Source organism: Herpailurus yagouaroundi, unplaced genomic scaffold, assembly GCF_014898765.1.
Source record: "Herpailurus yagouaroundi ecotype Mexico unplaced genomic scaffold, PumYag 100, whole genome shotgun sequence".
NCBI classification, from domain to species: Eukaryota; Metazoa; Chordata; class Mammalia; order Carnivora; family Felidae; genus Herpailurus; species Herpailurus yagouaroundi.
Genome location: NW_024412391.1, coordinates 72,401,429 through 72,427,429, shown reverse-complemented (window position 1 = coordinate 72,427,429; position 26,001 = coordinate 72,401,429). Strand labels below are relative to the sequence as shown.

Here is a 26,001-nt window from a genome sequence, read left to right as displayed (position 1 = left end):
AATGTCAGCACAGAGCCTAATGTGGGGCTCGAACTCACAAACTGTGAGACCACGACATGAGCTGAAATCAAGAGTTGGATGCTTAAACTACTGAACCACCCAGGCACCCCCAAAAGTCAAGGTTTCTAATGAGGGCAGATGTACTTCCTTCACTTTGATTTTCATCTTTGATTGGTTGGAAATGGCAGATGACAAGGTCCTGAGAAAAGGCAGAGCCTGAGTCATGAATTACCATGTGAAAGACAGCCTTTCAGCCAGAAATGTCTATTTGGTATCTTTATGTGAACAAGAATTAAACTACTGTTTATGTCATTAATCATTTGAGAAACTGTTATTGCAATAAAGCCTATTCTAATTATTACAGAAGCAAGTTAGTACATTGGAAACTGTGCAAAATTTCAGCTTGTAAATACTTTGCTTTTTCACTGAGAAGCAAGAATTAAGCAAATACAATCTTTTAAAGAATCAGGAATGTAGAAATTTTAATTTGTGTATAACCTCTACATATGCTGACTGCTTTTATATTTTTATTTTGGCTACTGAAAATCTTAAACATATGGTATGGTGGCTAAACTTTCTGTCATTACTTTTTATTTTATTTTATTTTATACTTGTTTTGGGTGAAGTTCTCCCTCACACAGAGAACATATAACTAAAAACAGGGTCATGTCGTATATGTTTTATACTGGTTCATTCTGCTTGATATATTCTAGGCACATGGAAGGTTCATAACAGGTGACTATTAGGTGGGGTTGAGAACTTTGATCTTTTCTGCCATGATCCCCTGCTAGCATATTTTCAGAGTTTTGCCCATAAAGTTATCATAGGGAAAAAGATAATCACAGGGTGCCTGGTTGGTTCAGGTGGTTAAGCTGCTGACTCTTGATTTCGGCTCAGGTCATAATCTCACAGTCCATGACATTGAGCTCACATGGGGCTCTACACTGACAGCGTGGAGCCTGCTTTGGATCCTCTCTCTCTCCTCTCTCTGCCCCTACCCCTTGTTTCAAAATAATTGAACATTAAAAAAAAAAGATAATCACAATCATCTCAGGCATTAAAGTAAAAATGCAAAATTTTAATGTTTTTCCTTTTTTTCCTCTTAGAAATGAAGATACTAAAAATTTTTAAGAACTCATCAGGATACTAATTTGTCTTGGAGTCACTTTGAGGTATTTAACATTTTTTTTCCCTTTGTAGTTAAAGCGGGAGGTACAAAAGTACTAAGTATGAGTCCCAATCATCACCACACATTGTGTTATTTTAAATTACTTTATAATGGTTCATCATCAAAGAATTGAAACAAAATTTATTGTGAGCCATATTATATCAGTACAATAAGTAATTAAATTCTTATTTTTCTCAACACAGTATTTTAAAAAGAAGCTATCTTAGTTCCCAATGAAATGAATAGGCATCAAGTAATTTCTACTTAGGAAAGAGTTTTTATTCTGAACATAAATGGTCTAATAGGCAAGCGCAAGCTTTAAGGCATATATAATGGAATGAAAAGTGTATTTATAAACAAACTAGCCTAACAACATCATTAAAAACAATGACATTTCATCAACCATTGAAAGTGCAGTGAAAAAAATTCCAGTACTGTTCTTGGTTTCTTTGTTATTGTTATTTTTTTAAATAAAGTAGTTTTCCATTGGTATTAGTAATTACTACGTGGGCAGAACAGGACCATGTTTGTTGCTACTTTTTATGTGGTTAAATCACTATAAACTATAGAAACACATTTGAAAAATAGCCTGAATAATGTGTATTTGTCCCCAAAATACTGACTTTATTAAAGGGTTACATCTTTCTTTTTTTACTGGTTTTTAAGGCCACAAACAGAAACATCCTTATATAATCAAACACTGCCTAGCATATTGTATAACTAGAAATAAACAAAACTAATTCTTAGGAGTTCTTTTGCTATGTCACTATGCATTACATTTGAGGTTATTAATAATATTAATGACTTATATGAACACAGTAGTTTAGAACAAACTTGCTATTTTGCTGAGTCATTTTTCAATGTCTGTTTTGGCATCCTGTTGAAATCAAATGGAAGAATACACCTAGTGATGTCTTAAAAAACAAATCAACAAAATTAGAAAAGAAACAGACTAGAAAGAACCAGACAGTTTGCCAAACATTCAGATGCCAAGAATTCTTTCCAGCAATCCATCTCCCTCCTTTTCTAGGAAAAAAAATATCCAGGAGAAGGGACATTAGTTTTATTTTGAAGTACTTTTTGGCACCTGAAGTTATGCTAGCAATTCTTGCTTAAGTTAATGGAAAATCTATACAATGCCTAGCACATCTTAGATATTCTGTCCTTGGATCCCTGGTCTCATGTCACTTAACTGAAGTCAATAAGGCTACAGTAATGGATGGCACTCTCTTTGGGGAAAGTTTGTGGAATTTGAGATGATAATTCCTCATTTACACATGGGTGATGAAAAGCAATGCCTGTGTTACCTGAAAATCAGGAACAATGGTATTCTTGTCATCAATCCTACTTATTATATAACATTCTTATTTCCTGTTTCTCTCTATAACCCATGAATAACATTATGTACCTTAAGTAGCATGCTTTGTATATTGCTTCACTACTATTTGTGCTCTGTTACTATTTAATTTCCACAGCCATAGGAAAACACCCTAGTAGAATCGTTGACATCATTGTTCTATTGAATGTTTATCATTATTGTTAGGGCATTCATTGTACAGATTCTTTCCCATTCACAGGGAAAGTGTATTCAGCAATATATACAGCTGTTGGATGTATTCCAACACAACTTGCAAGAATGATTTTGGGGGGGCAGGGAGACATACATTTCCACTTTAAATCTACTCACTTTTTAAAATGTTTGTTTTACACACAATGGCTGCAAAGGAAAAATGTAGACTAACATGACAATCTCCCTTTTTCTTTCTATAAAGTAGTTTGCTATAAAAACAGATTAGAATTCTTTTGCATTACTTTTGAGGTATTGTCTTACATTAGAAGTATTAAATTTTCAGGAGTTAATCTTATATGTTGTATATTAGCTCTGGAAGAGACATATCACAGTTTTGGAAGGATCCATAATGAGGGTAGGCTTTGTAGTCTTTGTAGAGGGTAAGGTGTGGAAATTCAGTCTGAGCGGTTAGAGACACTGAGGTGCCACTTTCATACACATGGCTGAATATAGGGCAATCTCTTCTCACAGGATTGTATCTCTTCCATGTTTAATGTGTTTCTATACTCTGAAGTTACCTCATACTTTTCTAAACGTAAAAGCTTATGATCGAAGTCGGAAGAAGATTGAGAAAGAATATCTAGACAGAAAGCCATATTTAAATGTCTTTTAATATATAAAAAGTAATTGTAGATTTAATTCAATATGAGCAGCTATTATAACTTTTAATTTATCATAATAAAATTTTAAATTCTCTTCTTACCTTTTTCATCATTGTGAACACCCCCACAGCCCTAAAAACATCGAATCATACTGCTTATATGCACACAACTTGGCATGCTATTTACAAGGAACATTGGCAAAATATATATTTCCCTTTGACCCAGAATTTTCACACCTAAGAATGAATACAAATAAACTATGTGCATGAAGTGAGTGATAGAGATTAAAAACAACAGCTATAAGGATTTCATCATCGTATTATTCATGACAGGAATAAGTTGGACACAGCCTAAATGTGAATAACTATTAAACAATCAGTAAAGTATTATTTGGTCAATAAAATGATGACTTATTTATTTACATGCACAGGTGTTCTTACGATATCAAGAGCATAAACATTATGAAATAGTATGTGGGGTTTAATGTACTTTTTATAAAATATAAACACGAATATAAGAATTTCTGGAAAGATATGTGATCTGTTACTTAAAGAAGTAATAATCAGATATCTATACTAGAGATAACACCTCAGTTATAAAACATAAATATGGGATATTGTATAAGTGCTTCACCTCTTGTCTAAATTCTTTTTTGGAGAAGGAATGAAGGTAGTTAAAAGCAAACTGTTTTAACTTCTTTTGAGTGTTAAGGTTGAATTAAAATATTTATACGCATTCACAAGCCACAGCCTTTATCACCACTAACAGAGAAGATTGCATGACGCCAGTAGAAAGATTGCAGATAAATGCACCTTTAAGTAAGCAGTTCTTGGCATGTAAAGAGCAATAAATAAAATCAGAAACTCAGCAAAGAGGTCATGCACAGCATTGAAAACTTCTTCGGAATAAACATCTACTCATATGGGCCTTTTTACTTCACTCTGGATTTGTTCATTTGATTAGGAAACTCTTTGCCAAGATCTACTTAAAAAAATAAAACAACTACGAAAAGAATGCTGAAGCTATATTTAGCTCAAAGAAGACCTCTTTCTCAGTTTTGCTCCAGTAACCATGGTTTCCTTTTTAAACATAGGAAGTTGTGTTTGGAGTTGCCTTCAATTTTGTCATGCCAATCAAATTTAGTTTGGGTAGAAAATGTTTTTGAAAGATTAAATAAACTGGAAATGAACTCTGGAAGATTCTCTTCTATTGTGTAGAGTGAGAAGTGTCTGAACCCCAAGTCCTGAAGAGGCTGGCAGATTAGGCGGGTCCTATGCAAGGTGGTTGGACCAAACCCTCCAACACTGTGTCCTGGTGGAGACAGCACTGATCTGCCCTGACCCCTAAGTCCCCTCTCCTGAAGTGCCTTTTGTACCCTTTCATTATAACAATCATTCCCTTCCTAACCTCTTTTGTTTCGTCCTCCAGCCCTTCTTGGCACTCAGCCACCTGCCCAGAGTGCCCCCTCCTCTCTCACCTTCCCTCACCCTTGTGGCTAGCCAGCTGGCTGGTTCTGTACAATACTGGGTTGGTGCACGGTGCTTTTTTTTTTTTCTTTTTTCCCTTGTATTTTAAACAGGCAGCATTGTTGGTTCTATTTAATAGACATGAGATAATGTCAGTGGCTTTAAAGTGACTTAAAAGAGTAATAAATAAATAAAGTGATAAAACATGCAGACTATGAAAAAAAAGGAAAACAAAGATGGAAATCTGCCGTTTGTGACAACACGGATGGCCCTTGAGGGCATTTTGCTAAATGAAATAACTTAGAGAAAAACAAAGACCGTATGATCTCACATATATGTGGAATCTAAAAAAACAAACAAGGAAAAACCAAAATCAAAGATACTGAGAATGGACTGGTGGTTGCCAAAGGCAAGGCGGGTGGTGGCAGCATGCAATGGGTGAAGATGATCAAAAGGTACAAACCTCTGGTTGTAAAACAAGTAAATCATGGCATGTAACATACAGCATGGTGACTATAGTTGATAATACTGTATATTTGAAAGTTACTAAGAGAATAATCTTAAAAGTTCTTATCACAAGAAAAATATTTGTGTCTAATTGTGGTGATGGGTGTTAAACTAGATTTACTGTTGTTATCATTTTGCAATATATACAAATATTTAATCATTACATCATACACCTGAAACAAATATCATGTTAAATGTCAATGACATCTCAATAAAAATTTTTTTTTCAATAAAAACTTTTAAAAAGGAGGCTGGAGACAGGACTGTTGGGCTCATCAGGAGACCACAGAACTTATGCCAAACCTTGAATTTCTATTCTAGAGATACTCACAGCCTATAGAGGATGAACACTGAATCCTCAATATTAGAGTTTGAACAGATAGGTGAACTTTGGAAGTTAGATGAATCAGTTTAGCCCAAGTGGAAATACCAGTAGCTAAAATCTAAGTAAAAAAGTAAAATGGTCTGAAGTACTAAACTCACATGAAAAATCGTTTCTACCTTAAACATTCTTTTGGCCTTGTGTATATCAAATGCAGGTCATAACTCTTCCCTATGTGCTCTTGGGTAGAAAAAAAATAACCTAGGAGATCAGTAAGGGAAATAATTGCGACCAACAAATATGAGGGGCATGGCTGCTTCTTCCATTTGAGCCGTTGCCATTTTTTCAAAGCTCTGGGTTAAGTATTTCCTTGGAATAAGAAATATGGAGAGAACATTAAAAATCACTATGAAGCTGACAATTTTGGTGGTGGAAACACCTTAAATACAAAGAATGAGAAAGAAATGAGCAAAATTTGTATGCAGGCCTGATGGATATCATTTTCATTTGACTTCACCCTCACACCTGTATAAAACATTGTTTGAATTCAAGGTATTGGTGTGAATATTCAAGTCTCAGTCAAGCCACCCGGGAATGTGAAGATTAATAATGCACGTCAAATAAGAGAAGCAAACAGTATGGAGCCAGGTGTGAATATCTTTGCCTTGTTTCTAGCTTTAGTTCAGTATTTTTCTTTTGTCAATTAATTTCTTTTTTACAGGAAGCAATCTTTTATTCCGTTGGAGATGCAAGTTTTTAAGTTTTGACTCCAAGCAAAATAGCACCATTAAGAAATCCCCATGTGTTGTGTTTTGGTGGGGTTTTTGTTTTTGAGAAATAGATTTTCAAAAACAAAAAACAAAAAACACAGAAAATCCTCATGTTTAATGTGCTACCCTTGACCCAAGATCAAAATCTTGGATTTGTCTTTAAAGGAGGGATTTTTCTCTGCCCCACAGTGTTTATGGCCAAAGAATATATTTCCTTCCTTCATCACTGCTGTGGGGTTATCACATGCAACGGGCTTAAGCAAATGGAAAGTGCATTACTGTTACACACCCATCTCTGAGCCAGATGAGAAACAAAACAATTGAACCATAAATGTCATCATTAGCTTGATTTTATATATATGCACATATATTAAAAGTGTGTTTAGTGTACATATTTGGCAATAAGTCAAAAAATAATCTCCTAGCATTTTTAATAACTCTTAGTTAAGCAAAATATGGCATGAAGAAGTAATGCGATCCAGAAATCTGAGTAATCCCAGCCACAGTGTGCTAGGATTTTCAGTAGTTATTAAGCCTATGAATGTTTCTAGCTTTTCTTTGAGTCCCTCTGAAAACAGGTCTGTCCTTGAGGTGTCAGATTAACACTGCACTCAGAAGACAAATTGTTCGTGGGCACACTGGACATATGAGAGCCATTAGATAGTGTGCTCAGCATTCTTGAAAAATGAAAAATTCTAGGCAACATTACATTTTATAAATGCAAGATGTTTATTATTACAGTACCAGCAATAAATGTTTAGAAACTGGAGAGGGTTCACAATGGTTCTGACTAGGAACATATGCCTATCGAGTTCATTGGAAGCGGAGCCATTGATTTTTGGCATTAAACAAAGGGTCTGGAAACTATTATGCATTTAGGCTTCTATGAGTATTTAATTATATCAATAGGAGAACACAATTTCTGTTGTGTGCATAGTGATGAATGTCTCCATTGATTCATGTTACTATGCAGGGTAGATGAGTTTAAAACAGATGCTGTAACCTTTTTGCAATATGATCAAATTATTTAAATCATATTCTTTGAAAATATCAAGGATACCCTCATGAACATCACTGAGGAAACCTTGCTTATGGAATGTCTTTACAGATTTCCCTCAGGACAATATACAAATTAAAAAACAAAACAAAACAACTGTATATAAACATTTCACATCTCTTAATGTCAACTGATAAATGCTATTGCATTATTACCCTTATGCCTTTTCCTAGGTCTCTCATATTTCTACCTTGCAATGATGCTTGCTTAGATAAGCAATTTCTACTGTGTATTTTATTATATTCACCACTGCATAATCCAACATTAGCCAACGATAACAACCCAAAGCCTGTTGTCTGGCAGCTTTTGTCCCATGTTACTATATTTGAGTACGCACTCAAGCCCTCTTCTTCTGTTGGATTGAGGTGATTTTACATATAGAGGAAAACACCTTAAGAAATATATTCCTTGTGTAAATAAGAGAATTTATATTTAACACTTTGTCAGCACCTAGAACATTAGTACAATGAATGATTTGCATGTCATAAAGACACAATAAACATGGATATCTAATGAATGAGTGAGCTTATGAAAAGCTCCAAACAAATGTAGAAAAATAGTTGAAAATAGCAGAGTTGAAAAGCAAAATGAAATTCTGCTTCTCAGTACAGCAGTTTGGAAACACAGTTTTTGGATCACCGCGTAGTATTATTGACTCATAATAACCAAAGACATTCAAGTCCAATTCATTCAATAAATGCTGAAGTTGAAACTTCAAGGAACTGATGCTCTGAATCTTTCTCAGGAGGGGGGAATATTGATAGCATGTGCAAAAAAGATGATGTTTGAAATATTCAGGGATAACCTGAGTTTCAGTGATAACCAATCATGGGTGTGTGTTTGTGTGTGTGTGTGTGTGTGTGTGTGTGTATGCTTTGAATCCTTTTGAGATTTTTAACAAAATTTAGACCTCCCAGTTTGACTGGTTTTTTAGGCTTATAACATGATGTTTTTATAAATAAGACTGAAAATTTGTATAAATAAATAAAACATATAACTCTTTCTTTTATTATTTGAAATAATTGAATTTGTCCTTGGCACTGTTTTAGTTAGACATGGCGGGGATTATTGGTGGGATTTAGCATTCCATTTAATTTATATTTTATTCAAATTTCTGGAACATTACCACTCAATTACAATACCAGTCATTATCTAGTAGGTATTTGGCTATACCACGTATTTCTAATTTTTTTTGGCTTTTGACAGATGATCTATTTGATCTATTTGCACTTCTTTATTTGCCTCTGCATGGTAGGGAATATCTCGGTAAGATGAAACCAACACAGACTCTAAATTCAGATTTAGCAGTAGCAATGAAATTACTTATTTCTAAAATAAGCATAGTTATATAATTTAGAGAATTACTTTGAAAATGAAAATAATGTATATAAAGTCCCTCACAATATGAGTACTACAAATTAGATCCCTTTATTGGGTAGGCCACCTGAAAATCTCTTCCAGAAAGCTATTATTATCTGTTCTCTTCAGGCTCTGAGTGGCACAATTTGGTTGGGGTACACATTTAATATTACTTATCACTAGGAACCTGGTAAAAGGAAAAAAGAAGTCTGGGTCATTTTAAGTGTCAAATAGTCAGTACAAATGAAATTCAAATTCAAATTGATTCTTAAGAGTTATGCCAATATAAGAAATCATATCACATCTGTGGATTCATTCTAGGTGGGTTTTTTTTTTTTTTATGTTTATTCATTTACTTAGTTTTGAGACCGATCGCATGTGAAGTGCAGAGAGAGGACAGAGAATCTCAAGCAGGTTCCATGTGCTGTCAGCACAGAGCCCAAAATAGTGTGCAAACTCAAACCATGAGATCGTGACCTGAGCCAAAATCAAGAATCAGACACTTAGCCACCTGAGACACCTGGGCAGCCCAGTCTTTTTTTTTTTCTTTTTTTCTTTTTTTACCTATTCCAATGATTTAGGTGAAATACTAAAATTCTGAAACTACTGTGATGAAATCATTGACACATGTGCAAGTCAGAAGCATTTGTGGGAGCTCAGAAAAGTTTCAGAAGATTAGCTAAAAAGAGAAAAAAGAAAGTAAGAAGAAATCTTTAAAAAAATTAAATGGTGAGGCTTTGTACTTAATGTCAAAACACGGCAAAAACCAGTGTCCAAATTCAGATAATTTTTCTATACAGGTAGCATGAAAACTATGAAAAGAAGCTACTTTGCCAATATTGAAAGAATAAGCCCATGTGAGAAAAAAATGAATGAAACAGAAGGGCAAGAGGGAGTAACCAAACTAGGTCATTACTAATGGGTTAGAAACCAGATGATGAATTATCTCAAATACTGCATAATTATTAATTGAAACTATTAAATGGTCTAATTACTTTAATAATTTTTACATCTATTTTCTCCCTTGACACATTTCTTTCTGCCTTGCACAACAGTACCAAAACATAGATTAAAGATATTTTCTAAAAGTCAAACAACAAAGGACATAATCCATTTCTTTCATTACTAATCATTCTTTCTGTGGTATTCTACAAATTTACAGTTATCAATTGTTTATTGTGCCTCAGGCAAGAGAAGTGCTTTCTTTATAAGTGCTTATGGTAGGAGAAAAACAAGTATGGTTTTCAATAGACTTCTTAAAATTACTAGTTGTTTATGCACCAGTAGAGGTGCCTCCAAAGCATGAATTATTTGGTAACTCCATTATAATCTAAATTTCATGTTAAGCATTTGCCATTTAATTGTGTATGGTATATTGGGCCGCCTGGCTCTTTCAGTCATTAGAGCACACAACTCTTGATCTCTGGGTTCTGAGTTCAAGCCCCATGTTGGGCATGGAGCCTACTTAAAATTCAAAAAAAAAAAACAAAACCAAGAAACTGTTTATGTTATAATGAAGTCCATTTTTAAATAGCTCTGACGCCTTATTTCTGATAGGATAAATATGCTTTAACTGCTTGGCTTAAGTAGGTTTCATTCTTCAAATTTCCATTATTTCAAGAAAATACTAAATACCATGGGAATACAAAATAATATTTGCTATAGCAGTAGTAGGAGGAGGAGAAGTATAGCAGCAGTGACTAACATTCTTTGTTTGCAATATTCTAGATTCTGTTCTATGTACTTCATGTGTTTCATCTAATCCTATGACTGAAAGCCCATTTCAAAGATAAAACAACTGAAGCTTAGAAAGATTACAGAACTTGCCCAACATCATGTAGAAAATGACTGGTAACGTCAATTTGTATATTCATATTATTACTCATTAAGATTTATAATTTTTTTTCTTTTTGATTCTATGATTTAATTAGTGGAATCATTCACTCAAGTGGCAAAAGCATCTTCTTTTTGGAAACTATTACTAAATATATTTCTTCCTGTTAGTGTATAATCCATATCTGTATGCTGGCCTTCACTAGACTATGACCATGAAACAAAATCATCTTTTCTCTTCTTTTTAACCTATACTATTTCAAAGTAGTATTCTGTCTGACCTGAGGAGAGGCTACCTCTACTCTCCTGTCATTCAAAATATCAGCCTTGGCTTCCTGTGCTGCTTCCTAATGAAGATGGAACTCAGAAGGGTTCCCTTGATGATGGAATGTTCTATAGCTGCCACATCGCACGCTGACATCCCAGGAAGAGGCTGCCTTGTACTACTGCCTTGCGGTCGTGCTGATGCTACTCAGAATACATGCTAATGGTGATTGTCTTGTCAGGTCCTTGGGGAAAACCATACCATAATGTGGGGGATTGTGATTTGCCTATTGTCTATTATCCTTGGGAAGAGGTTCATTACAGTCAGGAATGGCATAGATCTCTGATTTGAGGTGATGCATATACTCTGTTTGGATCCAGTAAGAGGCTGGGCTCACACTTTGAGGTAGGAAAGTCCTGGAAATCTTCCAACCATGGGGGTTGCAAGCATAATTAGCCAAAAAACAAATAGAGCAGGAGTGGTGACAGGAATGAGTGGTAATACCCAAAGTCAATATTTAATCAGAGCAGGCAGCACAATAAATCAATACTGCTTCAGACTATTTACTAAGGAGATTACTGAGTATTCTTTCCATCCAGTGCTGGGTGGTGTCTAATTGACCTTCCAGAGATTATCTTATCCTACAGGGGTGTGCCTTTCTATTGATTAGACTATTTTACAGCTCTGTGGGGGTAAGGTTAACTGGTAGAATAATGACAGCACTTGTAAAGGACTCTTACCTGAAAGCAACGCAAATGAATCCTATCCATAGCGGCACAAATTAATTTTATTTATTTGAGAGACATCTGATCTTTACCAGGTAGAAAAAATAACTTCACCTATAGCCAAGAGTTCTGTGAGTTATCCCCAGAGTGACAGGAGCCACTAGAAGACATTACATGTGGACAGGCCAAAACCAGATGGGAGTCAGTTGAGTTTCAGAACTACTCCAAACCAGCAAGAGCCAAGGAGGACCCAGGTCAGCCATGAGCTGAGGGGGGAAACACTGAGATTCAAATAACATTTCCGATATGCATTCATTCTGTATTTATAAGAGAATCACGTTTTTAACTTTTTGAAAACTATACTGTACCTCTACATTTCAGCAAAATGGGACTATTCTTTGTCACCAATGCTTTGGTTATTACAAAACATGATCAATAATATAGGTGCTTTATTATTGTCAAGGCATAGGTAATTTGTTTACTAGATTTCTTTCAGAACATTCTAAAATTTGACTTTCAATATACAACATCCTCTGCCTCCAGCCAGGCCGTTTGAGGTAGTAGATAATGATAATGGGATGGAAGCAGGGGCAGAAGCCTGGAGAAATGCTGGATCAAAAGTCTGACCAAGTGGTCACAAAAGGAGAGAAAAGCGTGTCAGTTCACTTTTGGATGGGGGTAAGCAGTTGTGGTTAACGTTGGTCACAATAGAGGATATATAAAAAGTGTGTATGTGTCAGAAGTAGGCTCTCATCCAAGAAACTTGGAAATACACACATCACATCATTTACTAAACATCAGAAATCCATTTCTGAAAATTCAGAGATTCTTTATAAAAATGCTGACTGGGGACCTGTATTAGTTTCCTGTGGCTGCTATAACAAATTACCACCAGGTGGGTGGCTGAAAACAACAGAATTTGTTCTTCCACGGTTCTGGAGGCCAGAAGCCTAAAATCAGTATTTCCGGGCCAAAAACAAGGTGTTGGCAGAGTCTGGCTCTCTCCAGAAGCTCTAGGGGAGAACCTGTTTCTTGCCTCTTCCAGCTTCTGGTGGCTGTCAGCATTCATAACCTTTTCCTCTCTGGTGTGTCTAACTTCCTTCTATCTCCTTTTTATAAGCACACATGTGATTTCATTCAGGATCCACCCAGATAATTCAGGGTAATCTCCTCATCTCAAAACCATTAACTTAATCACATTAGCAAGCATCCTTTTTACAAACAAGGTAGCATTTCCAGGTTCCAGCTATTAGAACCTATACATTTGGGGGATATTGTTCTGCCTATTAGAGGATCCATTTTCTATTATTTAAATTGGAAAAACTATAATGAACTACATGACACACTGAAATACCCAATATCTTTTAATTGCAGCATAGTAAAACACTTTTGTTTAAAAAGTATACTACTGGGGCGTCTGGGTGGCTCAGTCGGTTAAGCGTCCGACTTTGGCTCAGGTCATGATCTTGCGGTCCGTGGGTTCGAGCCCTGCGTCGGGCTCTGTGCTGACAGCTCAGAGCCTGGAGCCTGTTTCAGATTCTATGTCTCCCTCTTTCTCTGACCCTCCCCTGTTCATGCTCTCTCTCTCTCTGTCTCAAAAATAAATAAATGTTAAAAAAATAAATAAACAAAAAGTATACTACCATGTTAGGATACAAAATACCTAAGACATTACTTTCTGATCACTAAGCAACTAATATAGTTATTAAAAAAATAGTTGTTTTATATTCCCATTAACATGGTCGCTCTTGCTTCCAGTAGCATTCCCTTTACTGACATTTACAGTGTTCTTTAAGACATCCACCCACATGAGATTCTGAGTTCTACCCATTCTATCTGAAAAGTAACTCAAGGGTTTTTCCGAGTATTTTTTTTTGTTGTTGTTAATGCTGTTGCTTATCATGTATTATTGGGGGCATGAAAACTACTTTTCTAGTTTTTATTTTCAGGTGAAAATATTAAATGAGAGATGGATGTTTGTTTATTAAAAACAAGGAGCTTTCTACTGGGATATATTAACCAGGGGTATGTTCTATGTGGCATATCTCTAATGAAAATATTACATTTTAAAAGTTAAGCTCTAAATAGGGCATTATGACTCATATCATAAATGGGTCAGAGAAAAACCTGTTCTCCAGGAGAGAAAGAATGATTCACAAATGAACAGATGATCACTGTGACCAGATTGTATATTTTACACCCACCAAAATGGACTTGTGAGCCTTTAAAACATTAAAAAAAAAAAAATTGAAGGTCAACATTGGCAAAGCCTACATAGCACTAATCTGCTTTCCACTCAAGTGAAGTAAGAATCCGTTAAAGTTTCTGAAAGGAATCTGTCCCTTTTTTTTCAACTCATACACCAAAAAATGGGTTTTAGATTATCCAAATATTCATGGAGTCTGGGAGCTGTTGGATGCGGCCCCTAGATGTTTAAGAAGGGTGTTTACCATTCTTCTATTTATCCCAGTTGCAGTACAAACAACAGACATTATTTTCTATGTGTCATTATAATTAAAGAATGTCAAAAAGCACTGAATAGTCTCTACCATGTTCCCACTTTTCTTCGTTCCTGACACAGATGACATGCTCCAGTGTTCCTCTGACCCCTCAAAGCTCTCGCCTTTCTCAGGCTGAATCAACACTTCTCTGGCGCTAATCCAAAATTGATCTCAATCAGAACATTTTCCCTGATATACCACATAGATTCTCCTTCCACTTGGTGATTTTCTTCCTTTATACATTTAGGTAATTCCTTGATTAATTTATACGCTCACAAAATTTCTGTACTTAAGTCTTGCTCGTCATTAGTAAAGTATAAGGTCTCACCTTATCTGAGCTGGACTGAGCTGGTCACATTTAAGATTATTTTCTTAAGAAAAAAAAAAAAGGAAACCACTATGTGGCCTTCAGCCTCTGTACCTTGAAAGAAGTCTTGAATTTAGACACAGATAAGAAAAAGCATCTAAGGAAGGTGGCAGGGAAAGGTCTGGCCACCAAATATGGCTTGAGGACCTAGAGCTAGAGAGGAAGAAGATACCAAGAATACAAAAGGACCAGAGAGATGCCTCCATTAAAACTTAACACTGTGTTACTTTACCTTCCAGTAATAAAGATTTTGGCAAAAAAATATTTTATTGGGATGCAAATTCTCTATAACTGGAAGCAATTTCTGTAGATGTTTCTTCTATTTCCATACCTTGGGGAAACTTTCTAAACAGTGAGAACACATTCTCTTAGGAATTCAACAGTCAGTTCTTAAAGTAATAACTTTTTTTCCAGTCTCTCTCTCTCTCTCTCTCTCTCTCTGTCTCTCTTTCTCTCTCTCTCTCTCCCTCTCATTGTAAAAATTATTTACTATATTTGATAGGAGCTCTTTTAAGAACTAGGATGCTACTTGAATCTTCATAATACAAAGTGCGTGCATTTTTTTTCATTATCCTAAGTCAGTAGGAAAAAAGCATTAGGTCAGAATTTAGTAATCTGACCCTAGTTCACCTTCTGAACTTGGAGTCCTTGCTTCTATCCTGGCAGACGAGCCAAGCAAAAAAGAGCCCAGAATCACTACATGGGACCAGCTTTTTTTTCCAAATGAGATGAGACACAGGAAAAACCTATGGTAATTGTAATCAAAAGCCAAATAAGCAGAATAAGTAAGATAAACCTAGTCTAGCTCAGCTAACATTTGAGTTGATAAATGTCCATTTTGAGCCAGGCAGTTTTTAAAGAGCATGTGCTCCCTATGAAGACATTCTGGTGGAAGAGAGACGTAGCTCTTAGCCTAAAAGGGGGCAGCCCAGAAGACTTAACAAAGGAGACAAGTATTGAATTAGGAAGGCACTCCTTCAAAAGTGTGGGAATTTATAAAATAGAGGCTTCTGGGCTGAGGGAAGGGTACCCTTAAATGCATTTCCTTTACTGTTCTCGAGTTTCTCAATGCTAAGTTCTTCAATTATTCATGCCTTATATTTCATATCTTAGTCTACTTCCTCAACCAGGTATGTTGGAGAGCCAGGACACCATCTCATGTTGGGTAAAACATTTTAAATTGGGTAAAGCAATTTATGTGAGTAAATTGGACGAACTGTGTGGTTCTCTGTTCCATTTTACTTGTCAGTACAATTTCAAAACTGATTATTAACCTGTATAGAGTTACTAATTTATGTATTGTAGATAAATGAGCATTAAAAAGAAAGCTAGAAACAACAGCAATATGACTTCTAAGTATAATCATTTCACAAAAGAAAGGGCGTTTTAACAACAAAAAATCATAGAAAGGTTTCTTAAGCAAAGAATAAAGTCAGTAAGTGAAGCAATTTAGCTTTGGACATTTTTTCTATCATCTCTTAGTTTTAATTTGGCCCAGACTCAAGAAGATTTCTTCACAGACTGACTCCAGAGGACAAAGAGATTGGGAATATTGGAGTAGTCTTTCTCAAAATTCCCAGCTTTATCCTAGCCATTTTTCTCGCTAGAGTTACCTGGTAGAAACCTGTGTCTTCAAGCACGTAGGTTCACATAACTTCCAAGTCTCCTTCTGGTTTTCATTTGCTTATAACCTTAAACCACTACTGACTTTTAAGTGTTCAGCATAAAACCCAATTTGTGCCTTTATTCATTTACAACAGATGGGGCCAGAGTGAAAAAGGGGAGCAGGTTATAGCTTCCCTTTTTTGTAGCCTCTTTATTAAAATCACTTGCCTTATTTTTATAAGGATCACACTTTTTTCTAAGATGTGATTCTTATAAAGGATACACACTTCGTTTTAGAACAGTTTAGTAAGTAGTAAACCTGGACTCTCAAAGTCTCCATAAAAAAGTTATGGCCAAACGGACCTTCATCTTAATCACAATACCCAAACCTAATAGTTTTCCAAACATGCAGAAGCCCTGAGCAGGATGAAATTCCAATAACGTGTGCTGAAGTTTCAACTGTTGTCACTGAATGTTGCCAGTCCTAAAGGAACCAAGAGTTGTTTACCAGGATGAGAAATGGGATAAGAAAGAATTATTACTCTTTGACTAAAAATACGTTGTCAGTCTGCCAAAGGGCTGGTAGTTTAAATTCTTCTACACATTATACTTCTGGGGATATGAGTAACCATCACCTATACTAAATACATCTTTTTTTTTTTTTTTTTTTTTTAACAGTAACAGATTGTGCTGGTCTAGTAAGGTAATGCATGGTCTGGATTACTAAATATGTCTTCCTAGTAACAATTGCATAAAAATACTTGAAAAAATCAATTAGCAGTGATGGAGGTCTTTTCAGTAATGACATAAAAGATAAAAAAAAATGTATTTTCTATTTTGAAAAGAAAAGTACAGGCAGAAATAAAATCCCATTTTCATCACCAGTTTTCTGCCTTAAGAAAAATTACGTGACTAAAATCAAATATAGCTTTTAAGTGGCAAGTTGTAGAAGAAAAACTAAGCCTCGGGAAAACCAGTCTTTGAATGAGGAGTGGTTTGAGAAATTTTAGATATTTAAATTTGTAAAGGAATAAGTGCTAAAGACTTCAGTTTTAATTCACTTAGATTTACATGGTTCCTTTTAAATGATTCTTTTAAAACATACAGAGTATTAACCTTTTCAAATATAACAAAGAGAAATGGGGAATAATTTTAAAAATTATAGTCATGTTTTACATTCAGATTTAATAAGAGGAATATCATTGGCTCGAGGGTAGAAAAATGAATTTCTGTTTCATTTCTGAAATAAGATAACCTATTCTTATCGAGACAGTAAATATCCCATAGAGAAGATTAGAAAATAAAGGCAGCAACAATAGGAACATTCTCCCAACCTCAAACATACTAGTCTATTGATTTCTAGATCTTTTTCTAAGTATAAATACCTTTTATTTTCTGAAGTGTGGTTTTACTGTACATACTCTTTTGTAATCTATTTTTATCCGTGTTTACCTTTACTTCTCCATTTCTGTATTGTACCTTTATCTCCATTTCTTCTGTTTCCATTGTACTTTTTGACTCTTTGATACACAGATTATATTTAAATTATCTTCATTAAACCGAAAATTATTCTAATCAGTAACTAATCCCAGATAAAGCATGGCTTTCGGTATCGACGTCTCTAAAATCTTTTCATTTTTATTTGATGTTCTTTAGACCTCTTCATGGATCACATTGGCCTCCATCTCTATAAAACCTTTTATGACCAAAAATGTCTAAAACTTATGAAGTATGGAAATAGGATAACTGTGTCTGTGTATCAGACTAACAGTAATATTAGTTACTAACAAAATCTATACTGAAAACAGCTCTATTTTTAAAACTGTTTCTGCCCTTGCTTTATATGCACTGGGGTGTCCAGTTAAATTAATGTGTTTTAAAGGCACTTGGACTAATTCCACTCTGTGTGTTTATATCATCAATTCAATACATAGTTTCATTTGTTTCAATTTGCTTTCAGGTTTTGCTAATGCTGTTTTCCCCCTTTTAAATACATTTTCTTTTACAATTATGCAGAATATTTAAATGGTTCTAAAATAAAACCTATGAAACAGCATATTCGAAGAAGCCTAGCTGGTATTTCTGTCCTCTTCATCCTCTTCTCTCCCATTTCAAAGTATCCACATGTTTTCTAATTTTAAAATTATTTTTAGGAGTGCTCAGTAGGTTAAGTCTGCGACTCTTGGTTTCGATTCAGGTCATGATCTCACGGTTTTGTGTACTCGAGCCCTGCGTTGGGCTCTGCTATGATGGTATGCAGCGTGCTTGGGATTCCGTCTCTCTCCCTCTCTCTCTGCCCCTCCCTTGCTCATGCTGTCTCTGTCCCTCTCAAAATAAATACATAAACTTAAAAAAAATAAATAAATAAAATTATTTTCTAGCTCTTACAATAAGCTATATATATATATATATATATATATATATATATATATATAAACACTTAATGTGTTTGCTTATATGTAACATATTCCTATCTATACTTAACATGTTGCATTCTTAGGTACACAATAGCATATTTTACCCACTTTCTGCATCTAGCTTTCTTTATTTAATAATATATACTGGGAAAAAAAAATCTTTAGTAGTTTAGAGACCTATTCCTTTTGTCATGTTAGTATTAGTATTACCTAGAACTCTATTGTGTTCCTTTATTGTGTGTATTCAATTAACCCAAGTCCCTTATTGATGTACATTTGGCTTTTCCCCAGGCTTTATTTTTCCGGTATTGCTACCATAAATACACTTTACATGTCATTTTATTTTTCATATTTTTCTCAGTGTATCTTTGGGAGATGTTCTTAGAAGTAGTATTACTGGGTCACAAACCAAATGCAAAAATGTTGCTGGTAATTACTAAATTTCCTTCCAAAGTGGTTTTAACATTTTGCATTTCCATTACCAATATAGGAGAATGTTTTATTCATTTTCATCCACAGAGGGTATTGCCAAACTTTTGGATGTTAGCCAATACAATATGTGAGAAATGGGATCTCAGGGTGGTTTTAATTTGCAATTTCTTATTATGAGCAAAGCAGAACATCTTTCCATATTTTAGAGCATTTATATTTCTGTTCTCTTTGAGCTACCTGAATACTTTGTTCATTTTTCTATAGCACTAGGGTTTTTCTTTGCCTTTAGATCTTAATATATTTAGTGGACTGCCCTTTTCTGCATACAAATCACTTTTTTTGGTTCTTCACGTGTCTTTTCCATTTTTCAGTGGTGAGTACTGTGTACTGATATTTTCCGTTATTTCGTTTATAAATTTAGTCCTAGTATGGACAATCTTCTCCATTCTAGATTTATAGTGAAACCTACCACCTATGTTTCCTTGTAGTAGTTATAAGATTTAAAAAAAAAAAAAAAAACCTCTAAGCCATTTAGAAGTTATCCTGTCATATGATGGAGGACTGGACCCAAATTTATTTTCTCTACATAACTCTCATTACACAATCTTAGTTATTACAAAGTTGTATCTTTTCCTCCCTGATTTGGGATGCCATTTTTATCTCCTAGTAACGTTGCATTCTCACTTTGGGCTACTTCCAGACTTTCATTAACGAGACATGTTTTTAATTAACACTGATGTTGACCTGAATGGGACAGTTGTCCAAAAGGACATCCCTTTCTGATTCTGTCTGCTTGCTTCCTCTGTATGTCTTTTAGCTTATTGCTCCTTCTGCCATATTTTCAGTGAACTGTAAGCTAAATGCAAAAGCTTGATGGATTCAAATGAGGACATTTTTTACTAGAATAATCATTGGTGAAATTATATACCTCATACCACATCGTAGCAGAAGTGACATAATATCAGGTTGGCCTGCCCTTAATAATGCTAAAATTATCCACCACATTTGTTAACATAAATGACCTCTCTGTTGTACATTTTTCCCTTGAGATATTTCTAATAGCAAAAATCAGGATTAGGTTTCTTGAAAACAGATTGATATATTTTGTAAAAATAATGCGCAGACTAGAGGACAAAAAGAATTGAAAACGTATTTGTCAAGTTTGCTAGGATTGTAGGTATTTTCTTTTCAAAATTATTCTTAACTTTGTACTTTCATACACTTCTACTTTTAAAAACTTACTATCATTATTAAAGCAAAGGTCTAAACTATCTCACCCAAATCATATCACTGATAGATATTTTAAAGACATATGTATCATTCAAATGATTTCTCTTTTAGCTTATTCCTTTATTCCAGACAAGCAAAGGAAATAGAAGAATAGAACCATATTCAACAACAATTTTAAAAATTTTATTGTAAATTCTGCATTAAAAATTTTTGTATTTATTGTTTACTTTTAGGGTTTTTTTGTTTGTTTGTTTGTTTATGGCACACTTCATGAATTTGGAAGTCTTCCTTGCAGAGTCCATGATAATCTTCTCTATCATCTTAATTTTAGTATATGTGCTGCTGAAGCAAGCACTATTTATTTTCAGTTTTATAGAATTATTACTAATACACAATTAATCAATATAATCAAGATTTGATAATTATTAAGCAAATTTTATTCATTTTAATGAGAAGAATGGATATTTACTTTATTTTATGCAGACATGGATTGGTATGACTTGTTTCAACAATCATCCAGGATTCAGCCTCAAATTTACTCCTCTATTTCATCGTTATAAATGTCAGCAGTAAGCAACATATCTCATATTTTAAAAAATAAGTAAATGGGAATGAAAATTATTCTAGCAGAGATATATCACCCAATTATTTAAATTCTTTCTATGTTGTATGCCAAAATAATATCGTGATCTTTTAACCAAATTACTTTTAATGATTTATTAGCTGACGACTCAATTAGGTCCTCCTTTAATTTTGTTGAAAGCAAACACTGGAAACCACTTGAATTGTAAAAGCATTTGTTACCCAATCATCAAAGTCATGTACATCTTCAACTTTGGGGAAGTTTAAAAATAGGCTATCCCAAGAGCTATCAAGTTTCCTAGTTTTCATTCAAGTGTCTGAAGTTAAAGGAAGTTTCTTAGGCAACGGTTTGTTTCATGGTTTCTTTGTTTGGTGCACTGGGGATTTTTACATATAATGTGAAACGCACCACAGCAAAAGTCAAAATGTGTGAGCATAAGTGGAAGAGGATGATGGGGAAAAGAGAACTGGCATAACACCTCCTTTGGAAAATATCTATTCTGGTCTTCTGTCCACATCAAATTGGATTATTTGTTTTTTTGTTGCAGTTGTTGAGTTGTATGAGTTCTTTACATATTTTAGGTATTAACTCTTTATCAAAAATGTCATTTGCAAATACCTTCTCCCATTCGGTAGGTTGCCTTTTATTTGGTTGATGGTTTCCTTCACTGTGTAAAAGCTTTTAGTTATCAAAATAGTAGTAGTCTCAATTGTTTATTTTCCCTTTTGTTACACTGACTTGAGACAGATCCAAAAAACTGTTGCTAAGGTTGATGTCCAAGAGTTTTCTTTTAGGAGTTTTATGGTTTCAGAGCTTACTTTTAGGTCTTTAATCCACTTTGACTTTACTTTTGTGTATTGTGTAAGAAAGTGATCCAATCTCTTTTTTGCATATAAGCTGTCCAGTTTTTCTAGCAACATTTATTAAGGAAAATATCTTTTCTACATTGTATATCTTTGCCTTTTTGGTCATAGATTAATTGATCATAGAGGTATGGGTTAATTTCTGGGATCCTTATTCTATTGATCTATGTGCCTATTTTTGTGCCAGTACCATGCTGTTTTGATTACCATAGCTTTGTAATATAGTTTGAAATCTGAGATTGTGATATCTCAAGAGTTGTTCTATCTCAAGATTGCTTTGACTATTTGGAATCTTTTCTAGTTCCAAAGAAATTTACAGATGGTCAACAGACACATGGAAAGAAGATCAACATCACTAATCACTAGTGAAATGCAAATCAATACTACTGTGAGGTATCAACTCATACCAATCAAAATGGCTAGTATTAAAAAGACAAGGCACAACACAGGCTGATGAGGATGTAGAGAAAAGAGAACCTTCATGCATTGTTGGTAGGAATGTAAATTGGTGCAGCCACTATGAAAAGGATATGGAAGCTCCTCAAAAAATTAAAAATAGGAATACCATATGATCCAATAATACCACTACTGGATATTTACCAAAAAGAAAAAAAAAAGAAAAATGGAAACACTAACTTGAAAAGATATATGCAACTCTATATTTATTGCAGCATTATTTACAATAGCCAAGATATGGAAGCAACATAAGTGTTCATCAATAGATGAATGGAAAAAGAAGGCAGTGTCATTTAAAACACTGTAATTTCAAGGAAGGAAGCACATCATTTTCCCTAATGCTTAAGCACATAATTTAAAATTAATTTTATTATTTATTATAATGAAAGGAAGATGTTATTTGAGGGTTGTTCTAAGCATAATGTAGTTGCATGGATGAAAGCACATGGCTTTCCCAAGTGTTTATACACATATGTTCAAATCACTTGTAAATTGATGAAAGGAAGATGTTTCCTGACACCCATACCATGCAAACACTACATCAATAACAGATCTGTACCTCTAAACAACACGAATACACCACACATAACACACACACACACACACACACACACACATACCTCACACCAAACCATATACTATACATAGACCACTAACACAGAACATATATACTACATACCCCATCCATACATCACACACAGAGGACACACAACACATAATCACACAGACCACACATAGAAATACTACATGCATACACAAGACATAAACCACATAACAGCACACAGAGTACGGAATATTATTCAGCCATAAAAAAATAATGAGATCTCACCATTTCCAACAACAGTGATAGACCTAGAGGATATTGTGCTAAATGAATTAAGTGAATCAGAAAAAGACAAATATCATATGATTTATCTTATATGTGGAATCTAAAAAAACAAAACAAATGAACAAACAAACAAAAACAGAAACAGACTCAGAAAACAAACTGGGAACTGCTAGAGAGGAGAGGGTCGGGGATGGGCAAAATCAGTGAGGAGGATTAAGAAGTACAAACTTCCAGTTATAAAATAAATTAATCATAGGAATGTAAAGTACCACACAGGGAATTTATAGCCAATAAAATTTCAGTGACTTTAGTGACAGATGGTAACTACATTTATGATGAGCATTTCATAATGTATACAATTATTAGTTCATTATGTTGTACACCTGAAACTAATACAATATTGCATATCAACTATGCTTCAATTAAAATAAAAGGGGGGGGGATGGCATAGCATCTTACCTGCAAGTGTGTTCTCAGACACACACATTTTAGCCACGAATACTTATGAAAGTTCAGAATTGGAGCTAGAAAGTGACTTCCTTAACACTGTCCATACCTGGACACTGTCCATACCTTGGGATTCATGAAAGTATGTTTTCCATGGGAAAATATCTCTGAGTTTCAAGAGCATTGTCATAGGTCATAAAAAAGTCATGTACAGTGCTTCTCAAAGTAAAACAAAACAAAAACTTTTATAGAGAGATGCTGAAAAGTGTCAAGAAACTAATTAGCCGCTAACATGTCAACATCATCTCTCTTCACTTCTCTCCCTGATCTTCTGGAAGCCTGTACGTTGTCCTCCCTGAAAAGAGTCTAAACTGCATCGGTTGAAATCTGTTGTTCCTTAGATGAGCTTAGTTTGATCCAAATAGCAGCCCTTCCACATGAAAAAGATTCTCAAGTTTAAAGGGTTAGAAACTTCAGAGATCTGGCATTTAGCTTGCTAGAGTAGTGGCAAGTAGCCCTCATGAAGCACGAGAAAGATGATATAAAGTTTCGTAAATATTGTCTTCAGTATTATTACAGTAGGGACTAGTGCCTTAATATTCTAAATATTAATGCCTTCTCACTGTGTTCAAAATACAATAGTATGCTGACGCATACTTACACACTGTCATGCAGTGTATTTAATCTATTACTTAACATGTTATACATTAGTGCTTGGGGGAAGATTGCATACAATTCCACGTAATTTTTGGTATTTTTTTTAGCAAGCTGAATTATGGCCTTCTCTGTGAATAAAAACTATTACCAACAACTTAACTTACTTAAAACAAAAGGCAATCTGGGGGCACCTGGGTGACTCAGTCAGTTAAGCATGCAACTCTTGGTTTCGGTTTAGGTCATGAACTCCTGGGTTTGTAAGATTGAGCCCCACGTCCAGCTCTGTGCTTACAGTGCAGAGCCTGCTTGGGGATTCTCTCTCTCCCTCTCTCTGTGCCTCTTCCTCTCACTCTCTTTCTCTCTCTCAAAAATAAATAAATAACTTTTTTTTGGAAGGCAATCTGGAAAGCATTGGTAATAAGTTGACATATACATGTCAAATTATTTAAATGTTTTGGTGTCAGGTAAGATATGGTAAATTAAACAGAGATGGAAAAATGAACAGAAAATTGCATACATGCTATGCATGGCAAGAATGTGTTTTATTCAACTCTAGATTTAATAATATTTTGATTTAAGGCTTAGACAAAACTCAAATCTCTTAAATTGGGGGCTCACTGGCAAATGTGAATTCTTTTTCATTCTTCCCTTAAAAATTAGTTGTGATTTATCATAGTGTATTCAAGGGGCCATTTGTACATTTAATAGCTCTTATTAAATCAGAAACACCCAGACCATTTCCTTGAAAATACATATGGGTGTAAATACTAATGGAAAATGTTCTTGGCAAGTTAATTTCGGAGCTTGCCAAACCCCAGACATCTTAGAAATGCTTGAAGATGTTATAATGAACAAAACATACTACCAGTTCACTGAACCTTGGAGTTATGTGTCAGGAAAGCAGACAAAATACCAAATATGTTGTCATGCTTTCACTAAACCAAAGCCGTTCTCATGTGATTGAATTCCAACCGAAGGCTTCTTCCATTTTTTAGCTCAGCTATGGGATGTATTAGAGTGACAAAACCAATGGCAGGTTCCCATAGGACTTGCCATCAGTTGTTCATAATGATCTCTGAAGTAGGAATGTGCATGCATTTTTGGAGACTTCCATAAAAGGACAAGGTAACTCTTAACGGGTCTTCTAAAATTTACGTTGGGGGGTGAATTTCGTACCAGTGATTCTTGGAAATTTTTTCATTAGAAAGAATTTAGTAAAAACACATGTTATATATATTTGGGGGGGGCAGGAACTTTTAGAGTCTTATCATTATATTCCTCATGATGGACCCCACAGGGTTGTGCAACTCTCCTACTTTTACATAGCACCCTGTGGTTCATGATGCTAAATGTGAACACATGAGTAATAGTTCTTCTTCTACCTGGCCAGAGACTATTTTCTCCTTCAACTCATTACCTAAAGCCTATACATGGATAGTCATTCTTTGAGATGAATTAAGATTAGACATATATTTCCAATACTACATCAAGTCCTGGATAGCTTATGTGTATATGAGGAATTTCACTTTTACTTGAGAACAATCCACACTCCATCATACATAATTCATTATACAAAACTGGTTGGGAGAGAGGGGACTCTAGAACGTATGGAAATTACTTGATGAATGTTTTGTTTTTAGTGTGCTTACATTTGGATGCCTCTAAACTGAGATAATAGAAACTCTTTCTTAGGGTTCTTTGGAGCAATTACTAACAGAATTCTGGCAGTCCAAACTAAGGAAGACAGAAGGGATAAAGAGGCAAGTAGAGCTAGCAACATGCAATGCATTCTGATTTAGAAATATCCAAAAGGCCGGGCCACAAGTGGAAAAATCATTGGAACACCATGAGGGCAAATGTTTTAAGAAGACAAGAATTCTAATTAGCCTGGATGGGAAACTCAGCATGAGGCTAAATAGTTGGTTTGATGTTTAGAGTCATTATACTGGACGGTGTCAGTAAGATTACAC

At 34.7% G+C, this 26,001-nt stretch overlaps 1 non-coding gene across 1 annotated transcript; it reads right to left on the bottom strand.

Moving 5' to 3' along the window:
• Positions 1 to 20,448: 20,448 nt before the first annotated feature.
• LOC121029004 (U6 spliceosomal RNA) lies at positions 20,449 to 20,551 on the bottom strand. The gene has a single exon (XR_005789530.1). It is a non-coding gene; the product is annotated as a U6 spliceosomal RNA (small nuclear RNA).
• Between the last annotated feature and the right edge of the window lie 5,450 nt (positions 20,552 to 26,001).